Source organism: Scyliorhinus canicula, chromosome 1 (genome assembly GCF_902713615.1).
Source record: "Scyliorhinus canicula chromosome 1, sScyCan1.1, whole genome shotgun sequence".
Classification (NCBI taxonomy): domain Eukaryota; kingdom Metazoa; phylum Chordata; class Chondrichthyes; order Carcharhiniformes; family Scyliorhinidae; genus Scyliorhinus; species Scyliorhinus canicula.
The window spans coordinates 259,349,457-259,364,689 of record NC_052146.1 but is presented as its reverse complement, the minus strand read 5'-3'; the positions used below and the strand labels follow the sequence as shown (position 1 = coordinate 259,364,689).

The window sequence follows — 15,233 nt, the reverse complement described above, 5'->3', positions numbered from 1 at the left end:
CACTCGCAAGTGAGCACCCTTTCCTGGGGTTGTAGTGCGCTGACGCTTTGAGGAGAGCGGTTCTTTGATCTTCTTGAAAGCCCAGTCTTGGTAGCCGGACCACTCCCAGGCTTGCCCCTTTTTTAAAGTAATTGGTGTAGGGGATCCAGGATGGAAGCCCTGTTCTGTATGATCTTCCCATAGTATGTCACCAGTCCTAAAAAAGATCTTGACTCCTGGATTGTGGTGGGGGCCGGGGCATCTTTAATCAATCTTACCCGATCCTCCAAAGGGTGTAACCCTGTCTTGTCAACATTGTACCCCAGATAAGTTACTTGAGATGCTAGAAAAACACATTTCACCCTCTTTTGGCACATGCCTGCTGCTGAAAACATCCTAAGGACTTCCGCCAGGTTTTGCAGGTGTTCTGCCTTTGTTTTTCCTGTAATGAGGACGTTGTCCAGGAAAATGGCGACCTGTGGTAGCCCTTGTAATATATTCTCCATTGTCCTCTGGAATATCGCACAGGCTGACGATATCCCGAAGGATAATCTTGCATACTGAAAAAGGCCGTTCATGGTGTTTATCATTGAGAATTTGTTGACTCTTCGTCCAGCTTCAGCTGAGAAATGCGTGGCTCATGTTCAGCTTTGAGAATAAGAGTCCTCCAGCCAGCTTTGCATGCAATTCCTCAATCCAGGGAATTGGGTATTTGTCCAATTGTGAGTAACGATTAATCGTTTGTTTGACATCTCTACAAAGGGGGACCGAGCCGTCCAGCTTAAGGATAGGTACCACGGATGCTGCCCATTCTGCAAACTGGACCAGTTTTATTATTCCCTCACACACTAATCTTTTGATTTCCGTATTGACTTTCTGTCTTAATGCAAAGGATACTGGTCGGGTCTTGTAGAATTTTGGGACTGCCTCTGGATCTACATGTAATGTCGTCGTTGCTCCCTTAGTTCAGAGCCCTTCTTGGAAAACCTCTGGGTCTGCACAGGAGTTCACTCGGGTGACCATTTTCCAGCTGGAAAATGTTTACCCAATCCAGCTGGATCTCTTTTAGCCAGTTTTGTCCCAATTAGTTTGGTCTCGCACCTTTCACTACTATTAAAGGCAGCCTAACCAGTTGCTCACCATAAGCCACAGGTGCATGTGTTGTGCCCAACACTCAGTGGTTCCCCTGTATATGTCCTCAGTTTTGCTGAAGTCCTGGTTAGGGATAAGAGTTGGGGTCCAATGCGAATTTTATTAAATACTATTTCTCCTATCACTGATACGGCTGCCATCGTGTCAACTTCCATTAGTGTGGGATGTCCATTCAACCGTCTGGATAAATTAATGGGTTTTGATTTAACCATCGTTACACAATTTAGTTGTTCGTTGTTGGAGGTAGGTGGGACTTCTAGGGTGTGCATTCTCCTGTACCCCGGCCTAAACTTCTCCAAGATGTTGGTTTTAGGCTTCTATTTCTCCTCTCTGGCTCCGATCTTTGGCAACAACTACAATATCTTACTGGGCGACGTAGAATGCAAGGGGCCTAAATGGGCTGGTCAAAAGGGCCCGTGTGTTCTCGCACTTAAAGGGATTAAAGGCGGACGTAGCCATGACACAGGAGACGCACTTAAAACTCGCTGACCAAACTAGACTGAGGAAGGGATGGGTGGGCCAGGTGTTCCACTCGGGGTTGGACACACAGACCAAGGGGGGGGGTCGCAATCCTGGTAAGCAAACTGGTGGCATTTGAGGTGGGAAGAATTGTGGCAGACAAAGGTGACCGGTCTAAGTCCAGGTCGGGGAGGAGGCCAGCTGCGGCCAAGGTCCTGAGGGGTTTCATGGACCAGATGGGGGGAGTGGATCTGTGGAGATTCGCTCAGCCAAGGGCGAAGGAGTTCTCTTTCTTCTCCCACGTGGATAAAGTGCACTCTCGGATTGATTTTTTCGTGTTGAGCAGGGCGCTAATCCCAGGGGTGGACGGGGTAGAGTACTCGGCCATTGCGGTCTCGGATCATGCTCCGCACTGGGCGGACTTGAGACTGGGGGCGGAGAGAGGGCAGTGCCCTCTCTGGAGATTGGATGTGGGACTGTGGGCGTATTAGGAGGAGTATCCAAAACTATGCGACAACAAACTATACCGGGGAGGTAACAGTGACTACGGTCTGGGAGGCCTTGAAGGCAGTTATAAGAGGGGAGTTGATCTCTATCAGGCCCCACAGAGAGAAGGATAGGCGGAGAGGGAAAGGTTTGTTGGAGAGATGCTCGGGGTAGACAGGAGTACGCGGAGACCCCCGAGGAGGGGCTGCCAAAGGAGCACCGGAGTTTGCAGGTGGCGTTTGACCTGCTGACCACAGGGAAAGCAGAGGCACAGCTGAGGAAGGTGAAAGGGGCAGTATATGAGTATGGGGAGAAAGCTGGCGCATCAACTTCGAAGGAGGGTGGTGGCCAGGGAATCTGGGGAGTTAGGGATAAAGGGGGGTAACATGGTTCTGAGCCCAGAAGAGATCAACGAAGTCTTCAAGGAGTTCTACTGCAAGCTGTATGAGTCAGAGCCCCTGGAGGGAAGGGAAGGGATGAAACAATTTATGGACCAATTGAGGTTCCCAAGGGTAGACGAGGAGCTGGTGGAGGGATTGAGTTGGAGGAGATAGTTAGGGGCTTGGAGAATATGCAGTCGGGCAAGGCCCCGGGACCGGATGGTTACCCTGTAGAATTCCACAAGAAATTCTCGGAGCTGCTGAGCCCACTCCTGCTAAGAACCTTTAACGAGACCAAGGATAGGGGAAACCTCCCCCCGTCAGTGCCTTCCCATCTTCATCCCCAAATCCTCCTTCAAGCGGGTGAACAGGATTATCACGGGATTTGTGTGGGCAAACAAGACCCCACGAGTTAAAAGGCCACCAGCTTAGGGGCACTGATAACGGCACCGCTGCCGTTGGCATAGGACGGGTGTCAAAAGGATGGGGGACCTGTTTATGGATGGGACTTTCCCCACCCTTAAGGCGCTAGAGGAAAAATTGAGTCTGCCCCCGGGGAATGCCTTTAGATACCTCCAAGTCCGTGCTTTTCTGAAGAAACAGGTGGTGGCATCCCATCCCCCCCCCCCCCCATCCCATCCCATCCCCCCCCATCCCATCCCATCCCCCCCCATCCCATCTCCCCCCCCCCATCCCATCTCTCCCCCCCCCATCCCATCTCCCCCCCCCCATCCCATCCCCCCCTCATCCCATCCCCCCCCATCCCATCCCCCCCATCCCATCCCCCCCATCCCATCCCCCCCATCCCATCCCCCCCATCCCATCCCCCCCATCCCATCCCCCCATCCCATCCCCCATCCCATCCCCCCCCATCCCATCCCCCCCATCCCATCCCCCCCCATCCATCCCCCTCCCCCCCCATCCCATCCCCCCCCATCCCATCCCCCCCCCATCCCATCCCCCCCCATCCCATCCCCCCCCATCCCATCCCCCCCATCCCATCCCCCCCATCCCATCCCCCCCCCATCCCATCCCCCCCTCATCCCATTCCCCCCCATCCCATCCCCCCCCATCCCATCCCCCCCCATCCCATCCCCCTCCATCCCATCCCCCTCCATCCCATCCCCCCCCATCCCATCCCCCCCCATCCCATTCCCCCCCATCCCATCCCCCTCCCCCCCATCCCATCCCCCTCCCCCCCATCCCATCCCCCTCCCCCCCATCCCCCTCCCCCATCCCATTCCCCCCCCCATCCCATCGCCCCCCCCATCCCATCCCCCCATCCCATCCCCCCCATCCCATCCCCCCCATCCCATCCCCCCCATCCCCCCCCATCCCATCCCCCCCATCCCATCCCCCCCCATCCCATCCCCCCCCATCCCATCCCCCCCCATCCCATCCCCCCCCATCCCATCCCCCCCCATCCCATCCCCCCCATCCCATCCCCCCCCAATCCCATCCCCCCCATCCCATCCCATCCCCCCATCCCATCCCATCCCCCCATCCCATCCCATCCCCCCCCATCCCATCCCATCCCTCCCCATCCCATCCCATCCCTCCCCATCCCATCCCATCCCCCCCATCCCATCCCCCCCCATCCCCCCCCCATCCCCATCCCCCCCCATCCCATCCCCCCCCATCCCATCCCCCCCCATCCCATCCCCCCCATCCCATCCCCCCCCATCCCATCCCCCCCATCCCATCCCCCCCATCCCATCCCCCCCCCATCCCATCCCCCCCATCCCATCCCCCCATCCCATCCCCCCATCCCATCCCCCCCATCCCATCCCCCCCATCCCATCCCCCCCCATCCCATCCCCCCCATCCCATCCCCCCCATCCCATCCCCCCCATCCCATCCCCCCCATCCCATCCCCCCCATCCCATCCCCCCCATCCCATCCCCCCCATCCCATCCCCCCATCCCATCCCCCCCATCCCATCCCCCCCATCCCATCCCCCCCATCCCATCCCCCCCATCCCATCCCCCCCATCCCATCCCCCCCATCCCATCCCCCCCATCCCATCCCCCCCATCCCATCCCCCCCCCATCCCATCCCCCCCCCATCCCATCCCCCCCCATCCCATCCCCCCCATCCCATCCCCCCCATCCCATCCCCCCCATCCCATCCCCCCCATCCCATCCCCCCCATCCCATCCCCCCCCCATCCCATCCCCCCCCCCATCCCATCCCCCCCATCCCATCCCCCCATCCCATCCCCCCCATCCCATCCCCCCCCATCCCATCCCCCCCTCCATCCCATCCCCCCCCCCCATCCCATCCCCCCATCCCATCCCATCCCCCCCATCCCATCCCCCCCATCCCATCCCCCCCCATCCCATCCCCCCATCCCATCCCCCCATCCCATCCCATCCCCCCCATCCCATCCCCCCCCCATCCCATCCCCCCCCTCCCATCCCCCCCCCCATCCCATCCCCCCCATCCCATCCCCCCCCCCATCCCATCCCCCCCCATCCCATCCCCCCCATCCCATCCCCCCCCCCCATCCCATCCCCCCCCATCCCATCCCCCCCATCCCATCCCCCCCCATCCCATCCCCCCCATCCCATCCCCCCCCCATCCCATCCCCCCCATCCCATCCCCCCCCCCATCCCATCCTCCCCCCATCCCACCCCATCCCCCCCCCATCCCATCCCCCCCCCATCCCATCCCCCCCCATCCCATCCCCCCCCATCCCATCCCCCCCATCCCTCCCCCCCATCCCATCCCCCCCCCATCCCATCCCCCCCATCCCATCCCCCCCCATCCCATCCCCCCCATCCCATCCCCCCCATCCCATCCCCCCCCATCCCATCCCCCCCCATCCCATCCCCCCCCATCCCATCCCCCCCCATCCCATCCCCCCCCCATCCCATCCCCCCCCCATCCCACCCCCCATCCCATCCCCCCCCATCCCATCCCCCATCCTCCCCCCCATCCCATCCCATCCTCCCCCCCCATCCCATCCCATCCTCCCCCCATCCTCCCTCCTCCCCCCCATCCCATCCCATCCTCCCCCCCCATCCCATCCCATCCTCCCCCCCCATCCCATCCCATCCTCCCCCCCCATCCCATCCCATCCTCCCCCCCCTCCATCCCATCTCCCCCCATCCACCCCCCATCCCATCCCCCCCCCATCCATCCCCCCCCCATCCCATCCCCCCCCCCATCCCATCCCCCCCCCCCATCCCATCCCCCCCCATCCCTCCCCCCCCCATCCCATCCCCCCCCCATCCCATCCCCCCCCCATCCCATCCCCCCCCCCATCCCATTCCCCCCCATCCCATCCCCCCCATCCCATCCCCCCCATCCATCCCCCCCCCATCCCATCCCCCACCCCATCCCATCCCCCCCCACCCCCCCCATCCCATCCCCCCCCCATCCCATCCCCCCCCATCCCATCCCCCCCCATCCCATCCCCCCCATCCCATCCCCCCCCCCCCATCCCCCCCCCCCCCATCCCATCCCCCCCATCCCATCCCCCCCCATCCCATCCCCCCCTCCCCCCCCCCCCATCCCATCCCCCCCATCCCATCCCCCCCCCCATCCCCCCCCATCCCTCCCCCCCCCCCATCCCCCCCCCATCCCACCCCCCCATCCCATCCCCCCCATCCCATCCCCCCCATCCCATCCCCCCCCTCCCCCCCCCCATCCCCCCCCATCCCATCCCCCCCCCCCATCCCATCCCCCCCCATCCCATCCCCCCCCATCCCCCCCCCCCATCCCCTCCCCCCCATCCCATCCCCCCCATCCCCCTCCCCCCCCCATCCCATCCCCCCCCATCCTCCCCCCCCATCCCCCCCCATCCCCCCCCATCCCATCCCATCCCCCCCCATCCCCCCATCCCCCCTCCCCCCCATCCCCCCCCATCCCCCCCATCCCCCCCATCCCCCCCATCCCCCCCCCCCCCATCCCCCCATCCCCATCCCATCCCATCCCATCCCCCCCCATCCCATCCCACCCCCCCATCCCCCACCCATCCCCCCCATCCCTATCCCATCCCCCCCATCCCCCCCCCCTCCCATCCCCCCCCCCATCCCATCCCCCCCACCCCCCCATCCCATCCCACCCCCCCCACCCCCCCCCCCCCCCCCCACCCCCACATCCCACCCCCCCCCCCCCACATCCCACCCCCCCCCACCCCCACATCCCACCCCCCCACCCCCACATCCCCCCCCCCCACCCCATCCCACCCCCCCCACCCCCACTCCCACCCCCCCACCCCCCCCATCCCACCCCCCCCACCCCCACATCCACCCCCCCACCCCCATCCCACCCCCCCCCACCCCCACATCCCACCCCCCCCACCCCCACATCCCACCCCCCCACCCCCATCCCACCCCCCCCCCCCCCCCACATCCCCCCCCCACCCCCACATCCCACCCCCACATCCCACCCCCCATCCCACCCCCCCCACCCCCCATCCACCCCCCCCCCCCACCCCCCCCCCACCCCCACATCCCACCCCCCCCACCCCCACATCCCACCCCCCCTACCCCCACATCCCACCCCCCCCCCACCCCCACCCCCACATCCCCCCCCCCCCACCCCACATCCCACCCCCCCACCCCCACATCCCACCCCCCCACCCCCACATCCCCCCCCCACATCCCCCCCCCACATCCCACCCCCACATCCCACCCCCACATCCCCCCCCCCACATCCCCCCCCCCACATCCCACCCCCCCACATCCCACCCCCCCCCACCCCCACATCCCACCCCCCCCACCCCCACATCCCACCCCCCCCCCCACCCCCACATCCCACCCCCCCCACCCCCACACCCACCCCCCCCCACCCCCACGTCCCACCCCCCCCACCCCCACGTCCCACCCCCCCCACCCCCACGTCCCACCCCCCCCACCCCCACATCCCCCCCCCACATCCCACCCCACACATCCCACCCCCACATCCCACCCCACATCCCCCCCCACATCCACCCCCCCACATCCCACCCCCCCCCACCCCCACACCCCCCCCCCCCACCCCACCATCCCACCCCCCCCCACCCCCACATCCCACCCCCCACCCCCACCCCCACATCCCCCCCCCCCCACCCCCACAGTCCCACCCCCCCCACCCCCACGTCCCCCCCCCCCACCCCCACAGTCCCACCCCCCCCACCCCCACAGTCCACCCCCCCCACCCCCACGTCCCACCACCCCCACCCCACCGTCCCACCCCCCCCCCCACCCCCACGTCCCACCCCCCACCCCACCCCCACCCCACAGTCCCCCTACCCCCACCTCCCCGTCCCACCCCCCCACCCCCCCACACCCAACGTCCCACCCCCCCACCCCCACGTCCCACCCTCCCACCCCCACGTCCCACCCCCCCACCCCCACATCCAACCCCCCCCACCCCCACATCCCACCCCACCCCCCACATCCCACCCCCCCACCCCCACATCCCACCCCCCCACCCCCACCCCCACACCCCACCCCCCCACCCCCACATCCCACCCCCCCCACCCCCCCCACCCCCCCACCCCCACAATCCCACCCCCCCCCACCCCCACATCCCACCCCCCCACCCCCACATCCCACCCCCCCCACCCCACATCCCACCCCCCCCCCCACCCCCACATCCCACCCCCCCCCCCCCCACATCCCACCCCCCCCACCCCCACATCCCACCCCCCCCACCCCCACATCCCACCCCCCCACCCCCACATCCCACCCCCCCCCCCACATCCCACCCCCCCCCACATCCCACCCCCCCCCACATCCCACCCCCCCCCACATCCCACCCCCCCCCCCACATCCCACCCCCCCCCCACACATCCCACCCCCCCACCCCCACATCCCACCCCCCCACCCCCACATCCCACCCCCCCACCCCCACATCCCACCCCCCCACCCCCACATCCACCCCCCCACCCCCACATCCCCACACCACCGCCCCACCCCCAAAATCCCACCACCCCCACATCCCCCCCACATCCCACCCCCACATCCCACCCCCACAGCACATCCCACCCCCACATACCCACCCCCACATCCCACCCCCACATCCCACTCCCCACATCCCACTCCCCACATCCCACCCCCACAAAATCCCACCCCCACATCCCACCCCCACATCCCACCCCCACATCCCACCCCACATCCCACCCCACATCCCACCCCACATCCCACCGCCCACATCCCACCCCTACAATCCCACCCTCCACATCCACCCCCACATCCCACCCACATCATCCCACCCCACATCCCCCCCCACATCCACCCCCACATCCCACCCCCACATCCCACCCCCACAGCTCCAACAGCAACCCACATCCCACCCCACATCCCACCCCACATCCCACCCCCACATCCCACCCCCACATTCCCACCCCCACATCCCCCCCCCACATCCCCACCCCCACATTCCCCCCCCACATCCCACCCCCCACATCCCACCCCCCCCCACCCCACATCCCACCCCCCCCACATCCCACCCCCCCCACCCCCACATCCCACCCCCCCCCCCCCCACATCCCACCCCCCCCACCCCCACATCCCCCCCCCCCCACCCCCACATCCCACCACCCCCACATCCCACCCCCCCACCCCCACATCCACCCCCCCACCCCCACATCCCACCCCCCACCCCCACATCCCACCCCCCCCACCCCCACATCCCCACAACCCCACCCCCACATCCACCCCCCCACCCCCACATCCCACCCCCCCCCACCCCCACACCCCACCCCCCCCACCCCCACATCCCACCCCCCCCACCCCCACATCCCACCCCCCCCCACCCCCACACCCCACCCCCCCACCCCCACATCCCCCCCCCCACCCCCCATCCCACCCCCCCACCCCCACATCCCACCCCCCACCCCCACATCCCACCCCCCCACCCCCACATCCCCCCCCACATCCCACCCCCCCACATCCCACATCCCACATCCCCCCACATCCCACCCCCCCCACATCCCACCCCCCCACCCCCCACATCCCACCCCCCCACCCCCACATCACACCCCCCCCACCCCCCCATCCCACCCCCCCACCCCCACATCCCACCCCCCCACCCCCACATCCCACCCCCCCACCCCCACATCCCACCCCCCCACCCCCACATCCCACCCCCCCACCCCCACATCCCACCCCCCCACCCCCACATCCCACCCCCCCACCCCCACATCCCACCCCCCCACCCCCACATCCCACCCCCCCCACCCCCACATCCCCCACCCCCCCATCCCCCACCCCCCCCATCCCCCATCCCCCACCCCCCACATCCCCCACCCCCCACATCCCCCACCCCCCACCCCCCCCACATCCCACCCCCCCACATCCCACACCCCACACCCCCATCCCACTCCCACATCCCACCCCCACATCCCCCCCACCCCACACAACCAAGAACTGCAGGAGGCAGAGGAAGTCTCGGCGGGGGAGCTGAAGGGCAAGTGGGAGGAGGAGCTCGGCGAGGAGCTGGATGAGGGCCTGTGGGCTGATTCCCTAGGCAGGGTTAATTCCTCTTCATCTTGTGCCAGGCTTAGCCTGTCAGTTTAAGGTGGTCCACTGGGCATGCATGACGACAGCGAGAATGAGCAAGTTTTTTGGGGTGGAGGACAAGTGTGCGAGGTGCTCAGGTAGCCCAGCAAACCATGTCCATATGTTCTGGGCATGCCTGGCGCTTAAAGAATTCTGGCAGGGCTTTGCAAAGGCTATGTCCAAGGTCTGGGATGCTCAGGTAAAGCCGAGTCCAGAGATAGCGATATTGGAGTGCCTGAAGATCCGGGAGTGCAGGAAGCGAAGGAGGCCGACGTCCTGGCCTTTGCCTCCCTGGTAGCCCGGAGACGGATCTTGTTAATGTGGAGGGACTCGAAGCCCCCGAGTGTAGACACCTGGGTTAGTGACATGGCTGGGTTTCTCAGTCTTGAGAGGATTTGCCTTTAGAGGGTCCTTGCTGGGGTTCTCCAGGTGGTGGCAGCCGTTCCTTGACTTTCTGGCAGAATGTTGAAAGGTCAGCAGCAGCAGCAATCAAGGGGGGTGGGATAGGTGGGGAACTGTGTATGGGATGTATACTCTTTTGTAAATGGACTATAACCACCTGTTTGTTAAATTTTCTCCTTTTTGTTATTGGTTGTGTAAAATTTTGTTTGAGAAAAACTTGAATAAAAACAATTAAAAAAAATAATATTTTTTTGCTGGGTGAAAAGCTGCAGGGGCTGCCGTCTGTTTGGACCTAATTTTCACTTGCTTGGGAGCGGTTTTGCGAGTGGGCCTGGGTAACGTAGTAGCCAAGTCATTCCAGAGGGTGGCAATGCAGTTGCCTATCCCCCAGTGGTAGTCCCTTAACTCAGTTTCACTGGTGTGGGCGTCTTCCTCCATCGGAGTACTCTGTAACTCGTGTACTCCGCTTGCCGCTTTTTCTAAGGACAAAGCCAGCTGTAATGCTTGTTTGCAATCCAGCTCAGCCTCTGCTAACTGACATTTCTGTATTGCTAAATTGTTTATTCCGCACACCAACCAGTCTCAGAGCATCTCATTTTGCATCAAGCCAAATTCGCAAGCCTCTGCTAATCCCTCTATTCTTGTGAAAAAGTTTGTAACTGACTCTCCGGAGTAAAAATGGTACATTCGCAGGATCAGAGGTGGTTTAGGGTCATAGTACTCTTTTACTAAGTACATCAATTCCTGGAAAGTCATCCTGTCTGGTGCCTCTGGAAAAGTAAGACTGCGCATAATGGCAAAGGCTGCTGGCCCACACACGGTCATCAGAATGAACCGCTGCTTTTCATCTGGAATTATATCATTTTCTCTAATAAAGTACTTCATCCACTCTAAATATTGGGCCCAGTCTTCCACTGCAGGGTCAAAAGAGTCCAATTTCCTGAATAAAATTTTGCCTGTCAGTGGCTTACCCTCCATATGTGGCGGCTGCTAATGAGCAGGTTCCTTCGGGTCAATCCATTTTCCTTGTCGCCACTGTAATACGTTCACAGAGGCAGAAGTCCCTTCACCAGAATTCCTTTTATTTACAAAGCCAACAGCAGTACAACCATGTGCATCCAGCTCACTGTCTACACTGGGAGTGCAGAGGATCTGACACTCCCTGTTGTATACAGAGAAAGGGGTTCCCTGATTAGGCCACTAATCAGGAACTCATATTCTAATTGGCCAATCTCAAAAGGCCTGGCCTAAGTCATTACACCAACGCACCAGATGGCAATATTTGTCTTGATGTCCAGCAAGTTTTGTTTTCAGATGAGAATTCTATCATTGTTTAATGCGATTTGTCATTTTTTTTCTCACTACTGTTACTAGTATTTTCAAACCAAGCCAATACGATTCGGAGAAGCACACTGCTTCATTACAGGTTTTCGCAACTGCCCAAATGTGGAAATTACATTTTGCAAATGAATGATATGGAAATTTCTTTTTGTGCATGTATGTTTTTCTGCTTTATAATGTTTATTCCAGTAATTATGCTCTGCAGAAAATATTTAACATTGAGCTTTCCTATCAAACACGACCAAAGCAAAAATTACCCATGCCTGACTGGTAATTTAAGCTGTAAGACGGATGTTGCTGAAGGGAGACCATCTTGGCCCTGACAAAATACCGCCTCCTAGGCTGAGCACTGGCCACCAGTAACAGTAGTGAGACAGTAGTAAAAGCCGTAGCCGTATCAATCCAGTTCCTTCCAGGAAACTGTGGAAGGGCTGTTAAAACTTCCCTTACAGTGCCCTTGTTTTGCTGGACTTTGTACTTTCAGTATTTATTTCTGTCAATCCAGCCTTGGGTCACTGTCTGTGTGGAGTTTGCGCTTTCACCCTGTGTCTGCGTGGGTTTCCTCCGGGTGCCCCGGTTTCCTCCCACAATCCAAAGATGTGCAGGTTAGATGGATTGGCCATAATAAAATTGCCCCTTTGTGTTGATGGATTTGCAGGTTGGGTGGGGTTACAGGGATAGAGTAGGGGAGTGAGCCTAGGGTGCTCTTTTAGATGGTTGGTGCAGACTCAGTGGACCAAATGGTCTCCTGCACAGTCGGGGGATTCAATGCTTGGCAGCTGTGTCTACACTTTGTCTATACCAGTTTCCTTCTCTCTTCTCCCCCCTCCCCCTCCCCCTCCCCCTCCCCCTCTCGCCCATTCCTCTTGTGCCCCACATGCTACGCTGTTTCAAGTTTCCTTCTCCCTAAATCATGAGTTGATCATGAGTGTATTACAAAGGTAATTCCCCCTTATTCTTTCAACCCATGCTCTATTTTATTTGTATTGATTCCTTTTGAAGTCCTCGAATCTGTTGTTAACTCTTTGAAGTGCGATTTTAGTACCTAGCCACCCATATGATTTTAGGCATGACTGTTTCCTTGATTTTATTACCCACCTTGTCCAACTCTAAACGGTGAATTACTGTCATTTCCTTTGACAATGTTTGGCTGTATGCATTTCTAAAACATTTACGACAATGTTCTCCCATTGTAGCCATCAGCTTTTCTTTAAATCACTATCTGACCAGTAAATCATCCAGTGTCGCTTTTTCTTTATTTCAGGGCTCTGAACTTCCTCATCTCATTAGTTCTTTGTTAATGATTTCTTCCACTTTCTCCAGCTTTTTTGGTTCATGGATCCATTCTTTCTATCCAGTTGTGTAGCCAGAGAATCAGTGTCAATGATTCCTCTTCCTGCTTCTGCATAGTACCTATGAATTCCCCATGAGGATCTATCTCCTATTTCTCAGCTACATGCTACTCCTTGGTGAGACCATAAGACATAGGAGCATAATTAGGCCACTCGGCCCATCGAGTCTGCTCCGCCATTCAATCATAGCTGATATTTTTCTCATCCCCATTCTCCTGCCTTCTCCCCATAACCCCTGATCCTCTTATTAATCAAGAACTTATCTATCTCTGTTGTAAAGACACTCAAGTGATTTGACCTCCACAACCGTCTGCGGCAAAGAATTCCACAGATTCACCAACCTCTGGCCGAAGAAATCCCTCCTTATCTCTGTTTTAAAGGATTGTCCCTTTAGTCTGAAATTGTCTCCTCTGGTTCTAGTTTTTCCTATTGTTCTTGACAGGTGCTCCCACAATGCTCTACCCCAGTATTGCAAAAGTTGAAATTTCTTCCAGGATGAAGCCACTGTTTACATAGAATGTACGGTGCAGAAGGAAGCCATTCAGCCCACTGAGTCTGCATCAGCCCTTGGAAAGAACACCTCACTTAAGCCCAGACCTCCTCATCATCCCAGTAACCCCACCTAACCATTTTGGACATTAAGGGCAATTTAGCACAGTCAATTTACCTAACCTGCACATCTTTGGACTTTGGGAGGAAACCGGAGCACCCGGGGGAAACCCATGCAGACACGGGGAGAACATGCAGACTCCGCACAGACAGTGACCCAAGCTGGGAATCGAACCTGGGACCCTGGTGCTGTGAAGTAACAGTATTAATCACTGTGCTTTCATGCCGCCCACAACTGTCTTCAGTCTCCACCACAAACTGCACTCCTAGCCATCGATGCATTGCAGTCTATATGTTCAGCTAATATTAATTACGGTACACATGACCCAGTCGTATGAATTCAGCACTTTTAATGATCAATAGAAACAGTTGAATTTTTGCATAATTTCGATTTGAACTAACAGTTCAAATTAAGCAGTTTTAATTTAAGAAACTGACTGCATTTCACGTGGGCTTAATTATTTTAGACCGTGCTAATCTTATTCTTTGAAATTTTTTTGAAGACACTTTAAATTCAAGCTTGAATTAAAACTTTAATTCAATAAGACATTTTTAGCTTTGAAAAAATCTGGTGTTTAAATAATAGATGGGTTTTGGAGATTTAAATTCATGTGTTCAAACTTTGTCTTTAGTTTCAGTGTACCTGAAGTAGTTGCCAGGGTATTTAAGGTGTTCGTTTGGTTATATATTACACCTATATCCCACCAAGTGGTTTATATTATTTGGAGTTGTTTGTGAATCTGAATAATACAGAGCATGTAGTAGGGCTGTGCTGCCACGTCAGCTTGCCCATTTGTAAAATTCTGAAATACTACACCAGTTGAGACAGATGGAAGTAATTTGTGTGCGTCTCTTACTGTTTTACCTTACTGGTGCAGTTGAGTTAGAATGTTAAGTTAAAATGTTCGTTCAGAATTATTCTGTCTAACACTTGTTTTTGCCAGTTTTACCCATCTTTTACACCGTTTTACCCACCTTTTTGCATCTTCGATTATTTAAAAAAAGAAAGTTAATTGAATTACTGTAGGAAAACAAATTTTGGTTTCATAGTAACAAAAGCAAAGGCTTGTTCCTCTTCCACACATACCCGCTAGTTTAGCAGCTATCTATTTTCTTGCCCTTTCCTGAAGGCGTTAACTCCTTTGGTCTCCAATTGCCAGTTGCCCCGTACCGTGTGAGGTGGCCACTGTTCATGTGTGAGCTTCAATTTGAAAAAGTGCAGGAAAGCTCCTTGACATGGTGGGTAAAGGCTAATGAAGGCTACTTTAAATCCATACCCCATTATAACTTCACAGTTTATGGGGAGAAAAGTGGATGGGATTGGAAAAACACAATCCTTTCGCCTTTGAGAAAAATAATTAAAATCTGGAATAAAGTGGTTGATAATTGTGGAGGTCAATGTTTGTGTTATGAGGCTTTCAGGAAAGCATAACAGCAAACGTAATTTTTTTTGGGAGTTACAATGTAGTTTGCCCTTCATTCAGGGCTTGGTGAATTGTCACATGCCCACTGGAGTAATGAGTGACACCCAATTGCGGACTTTGGTCCTTCCATCCTTCCAATTGTAATTTATTTGGGAGA

The 15,233-nt window shown here is 58.6% G+C and overlaps 1 protein-coding gene across 1 annotated transcript in view; it reads left to right on the top strand.

The window, feature by feature from the left end:
* The window catches only part of eprs1 (glutamyl-prolyl-tRNA synthetase 1), a 130,761-nt gene that overhangs the window by 39,089 nt on the left and 76,439 nt on the right, over nucleotides 1-15,233 (top strand).